Raw genomic sequence first — 5,607 nt, 5'->3', positions numbered from 1 at the left:
TCCCACATAGGCGATTTTTCAACAGACTGCTGGCAACTGTCAAGTCGCCGGCAGTCGCCTGAAAAACCGGGAACTGGAATGGCGACTGTCAGAGTGGAACACACAAACACATCGCAAAAAGTGGAGGCCAGGGCAAGCGGAGGGGGCGCTGTCTGAAATTCACATGGTGCAAAGCCAAGGTGATACAGACACACATTGCGATGAACAGGAAGGTTGGCGCTGTAATTAAGACAGCTAGCGCAGTGTATGGTAAGTCCTTTAAAAGAGGGGGGGAGAGGGAAGAGGGGGGAGAAAGGTGGAGAAGGGGGGAGAAGAGGGGAGAAGGAGTGGAGACAACTTTTAAGAAGCCGGACAAATTTTAATAAGCCAGCGATACACAGCTGTGAAGTTCAGCGGACATTTAACATTACCGGTCGGTTATCCTTGGTTCTGAAAACTACTGCCTACGGTTTTTGCTCCAATGACCCAATGAAAAGGATCGGTCAGCGAAGGCGATTAACTAAAATTACCTACGACTACCTCGACTACCTACAACTACACAGCGACCCCACTACAACTGCAACTACGACTAAAGGATTATCGATTATCTCCATGGCGACCAATTATTGGTCACAGAAAATGTTGAAAAGTTTGCGGCAACCATACTGAGGCCGCAGAGTGCAGAGTCTCCTGCACTCACCTAAAAAGTGGCCTAAGTGGGACAGCCCCATCAGAATGCTGGAGTTCCATTCATTGTTGCTATCCATTTACAGCCTGGTGCAATGCTGTGTGATCCTTATGGACCTGTCCCACTTTGGCAACTTTTTAGGCGACTGAAGGAGACTTTTCTGTCGCCACATGGTCGCCACATGTTTGCGGGTGGTTGCCGGGGAGTCGCTTTCATGTTCGTGAGGAGTTCCCACATTTTGGGAACTAGTTGCAGCCTCATTATGGTCATCGAGAAGTGTTCAACATGTTGAAAAATTAGCAGTGACTATAATGAAGTCACCATGGAGAGTAGCGCAAATTCCCAAGCCGTAGGTGGGTTGCAAGGAGGTCCTAATGGGTTGCCAGGAGGTCGAAGGTTCTCTGAGGTTCTCGTAGGTTGGAGCTGGTGCTGAATTTCATTGGCTCATTGGGGGGAAAAAAGGGTAAGCAGTAGTTTTCAGAACCAAGGAACTGACTGGTAATGTTAAATGTCCGCCGAACTTCACAACCGTATATCTCTGGCTTCTTAAAAGTTGTCTCCACTCCTTCTCCCCCCTTTCCCTCCTTCTCCCTGCTTCTCCCCCCTCTCCTTCCCTATTTTAAGGGACTTACCGTACACTGTGCTTTAGTTGTCTTAATTACAGAGCCAACTTTCCTGTTCATCGCAGTGTGTATCACCTTGACATTGCATTGTGGGAATTTTTTAGACAGCACTCCCCCGTTTGCCCTGGCCCCTGCCTTTGCAATGTGTGAGTGTGTTCCACTCTGACAGTCACTGTTCGAGTTCCCGGTTTTTCAGGTGACTGCCGGCAACTCGACAGTCACCGGCAGTCCGCTGAAAAATCGCCTATGTGGGACAGGCCCATTACGTTCATAGAAGATGAGGCTCAATGGTATCATCCAATCTGTCCAAACACATCCCTCCACTTCAACATTAAGCTCAAATACTGATCACTATGAGCAGATTTGCAATATAATTATCACAGAAACATAGCCCAAAAGATCTAAATTGCCTGTTGCCAAAAAACTGTTGAAATGACGCCATGTTAGGGGAGTTAGCTGATTCCATATGAGGCCCTCTTGAGAATGAACCTCAGCAACACATGAGTCCATTGACACCGAGTGTGGTAGAATTGGTTATATGTAGAGCATTGAGGTATAAGAAGGAATCAGTTAGGATGCAGAATATGCGATGCGATGTAGATAGATTTTGGTGGGCAGAGAATGAGTTGGGAGTGGATGAGATAGGATAGGATGAGGTAGATGGTGTATGGTAGTGGAGGTAAGATTTTGGAATTGTATGCTGGTGGTTTGACAAGTGATCAGGCAGGACATGGCAGATCAATTGAATAACTACTTTGGTTCCGTCTTCACAAAGGAAGACATAAATAATCTGCCGGAAATAGCAGGGTCAAATGAGATAGAGGAACTGAGTGAAATCCAAGTTAGCCGGGAAGTGGTGTTGGGTAAATTGAATGGATTAAAGGCCGATAAATTCCCAGGGTCAGATAGGCTGCATCCCAGAGTACTTAAGGAAGTAGCCCCAGAAATAGTGGATGCATTATTGATAAATTTTCAAAACTCTTTAGGTTCTGGAGTAGTTCCTTTGGATTGGAGGGTAGCTAATGTAACCCCACTTTTTAAAAAGGGAGGGAAAGAGAAAGCGAGGAATTACAGACCAGTCAGTCTAACATCGGTATTGGGGAAACTGCTAGAGTCGGTTATTAAAGATGGGATAGCAGCACATTTGGAAAGAGGTGAAATCATTGGACAAAGTCAGCATGGATTTACGAAAGGTAAATCATGTCTGACGAATTTTATAGAATTTTTCGAGGATGTAACTAGTAGAGTGGATAAGGGAGAACCAGTGGATGTGTTATATCTGGACTTTCAGAAAGTTTTAAAGTTTGTATACTAAGAGATTAGTATACAAACTTAAAGCACACGGTATTGCGGGTTCAGTATTGATGTGGATAGAGAACTGACTGGCAAACAGGAAGCAAAGAGTAGGATTAAACGGGTCCTTTTCAGATTGGCAGGAAGTGACTAGTGGGGTACCGCAAGGCTCAATGCTGGGACCCCAGCTATTTACAATATATATTAATTATTTGGACGAGGGAATTGAATGCAACATCTCCAAGTTTGCGGATGACACGAAGCTGGGGGGCAATGTTAGCTGTGAGGAGGATGCTAGGAGGCTGCAAGGTGACTTGGATACGCTGGGTGAGTGGGCAAATGCATGGCAGATGCAGTATAATGTGGATAAATGTGAGGTTATCCACTTTGGTGGCAAAAACGGGAAAGTAGACTATGTAGACCTAAATGGTGGCCGATTAGGAAAAGGGGAGATGCAACGAGACCTGGGTGTCATGGCACACCAGTCATTGGAAATAGGCATGCAGGTGCAGCAGGCAGTGAAGAAAGCGAATGGTGTGTTAGCATTCATAGCAAAAGGATTTGTATAGATGCAGGGAGATTCTACTGCAGTTGTACAGGGTTTTGGTGAGACCACACCTGGAGTATTGCATACAGTTTTGGTCTCAAAATCTGAGGAAAGACATTCTTGCCATAGAGGGAGTACAGAGAAGGTTCATCAGACTGATTCCTGGGATGTCAGGACTTTCATATGAAGAAAGACTGGATAGACTCGGCTTATACTTGCTAGAATTTAGAAGATTGAGGGGGGATCTTATAGAAACTTACAACATTCTTAAGGGGTTGGACAGGCTAGATGCAGGAAGATTGTTCCTGATGCTGAGGAAGTCCAGGACAAGGGGTCACAGTTTAAGGATAAAGGGGAAACCCTTTAGGACCGAGGTGAGAAAAACATTTTTCACACAGGTAGTGGTGAATCTCTGAAACTGCCTGCCATAGAAGGTAATTGAGACCAGTTCATTGGCTATATTTAAGAAGGAGTTAGATGTGGCCCTTGTGGCTAAAGGGATCAGGGGGTATGGAGAGAGGGCAGGTACAGGATACCGAGTTGGATGATCAGCCATGATCATATTGAATGGCGGTGCAGGCTCGAAGGGCTGAATGGCCTAATCCTGCACCTATTTTCTATGTCTATGTTTCTATAACTGGAGATTGTGAGGGAGATAGAGTTAGAGTAATTAGGGTTAGGAGTCAGGTATACAGGGAATTGGCAGTATACGATAGGACTCCAGCCACGCAAACAGGATAGGCGGTCATAACCTGAATGTGTGTGGGGTGTGGAGGGGCTTGTCTGACTGTGCGCCCTAACAATAGCAATGCAGTGTTGGGGGTGTAATTCTTTTCTACAGATGGCTGCCGAGGGCAAGTCAGTAGATATGTTTAAGGCAGAGGTAGATAGATTCTTGATTAGTACAGGTGTCAGAGGTTATGTGGAGAAGGCAGGAGAATGGGGTTAGGAGGGAAGAGATAGATCGGTGGAGTAGACTTGATGGGTCGAATGGCCTAACTCTACTTATCCCTTATGACCTTATGAGGGCAGATGCGTGGTGTTTTCTTTGGTCTGTGATTGACGAAGACATGTTTGCATTCAACATTAGACTGGATAAAATCTGATTGCACATCACACTGATGCCTTGTGCAATACACTAAATATTTCTAGGCAATGGAGATTTCAAAGGGAAAGATAGAAAAATAACATGAAGATAAATGATACAGTAATCCAAATAAACAAAACAAATTTTAGCATCTTCTTTAAAAATACGTTGAAATAAAGTGGGTTTGGTGGGATTATTTGTAATACAACCCCCGTTCATTGTAATGTGTTATCATATTTTTTTTAATACAGGCAAAATGTAAAGTAATTTCAAGAACCTAGATTTATTTAATTGCTCTGTCACATCATTTTTATGTCAAACACAGGGTCTGGTAATCTGTTGCCTTTCTCCTATGGGTACCCCACACTTCTACAATTATTATTTTACAAGCTAAATTTTTTTCATTAAAACTTATTCTTTTTTTAATGAAGAAACTAATTTATCAATCTTCTGCATTATGGGCCTGTCCCACGAGCAAGTGACTGCATGCGGCAAGCGCGACCAAACCAGAAGCGGAGGCCGCGCGGGGGATGTGCGGGCGCCGCGTGGAGGTCGAGTGATCCCTGTACAGGGCCTGTCCCACCAGCATGCGATTGCATGCGGCGAGCGCGAGCAAACCGGAAGCGGGGGCCTCGCGGAGGTCGAGTGATCCCGTACGAGTTGATGTGAAGTTCGAGCGAAGTCTGCGAGAAATTAGGGCATGACGTACGGCGTCAAGTCGCTGCGTAGGGTGTCAAGACGCTGCGCACGCCCGTTGAGGCGGTGTGTATGGCCTCAATGCGGCTGCGGGCCGGCAGGCCGTTGCCGCGCGGAATTTTTGGACAGTGTCAGTTTTGCAGAGCACAACTCCATACGGCTCCGGCGATCGAAGTGGGACCGGCCCCGCGAGGCCATACGGCTCAAGCGGCCACATTAGGTTGCGCTTGCCGCATGCAGTCGCATGCTCGTGGGACAGGCCCTTAAAGATATTGTTCCACTCTCTCTTTAACTCCTGTTGATGTTATCTTTAATTATCTCACTTCATCTATCGTTGTTTAACTCAGCAACATACTTCGTTATTTTGAATGTTATTGTCAGTTGTCTCCTAATGTAATGGATAAATAAATTTGAAAATAGAAAAAAACACAATTGTTAGAAATCTGAAAATGAAAAGAGATTTGAGTATAGGAGCAGGGAGGTTCTACTGCAGTTGTACAGGGTCTTGGTCAGACCACACCTGGAGTATTGCATACAGTTTTGGTCTCCAAATCTGAGGAAGGACATTATTGCCATAGAGGGAGTGCAGAGACGGTTCACCAGACTGATTCCTGGGATGTCAGGACTGTCTTATGAAGAAAGACTGTCTTATGAAGAAAGACTGGATAGACTTGGTTTATACTCTCTAGAAGTT

The sequence above is a fragment of the Leucoraja erinacea genome, chromosome 6 (genome assembly GCF_028641065.1).
Source record: "Leucoraja erinacea ecotype New England chromosome 6, Leri_hhj_1, whole genome shotgun sequence".
NCBI lineage: Eukaryota > Metazoa > Chordata > Chondrichthyes > Rajiformes > Rajidae > Leucoraja > Leucoraja erinaceus.
The sequence above is the reverse complement of the archived record's forward strand: the minus strand, read 5'-3'. Positions refer to the sequence as shown.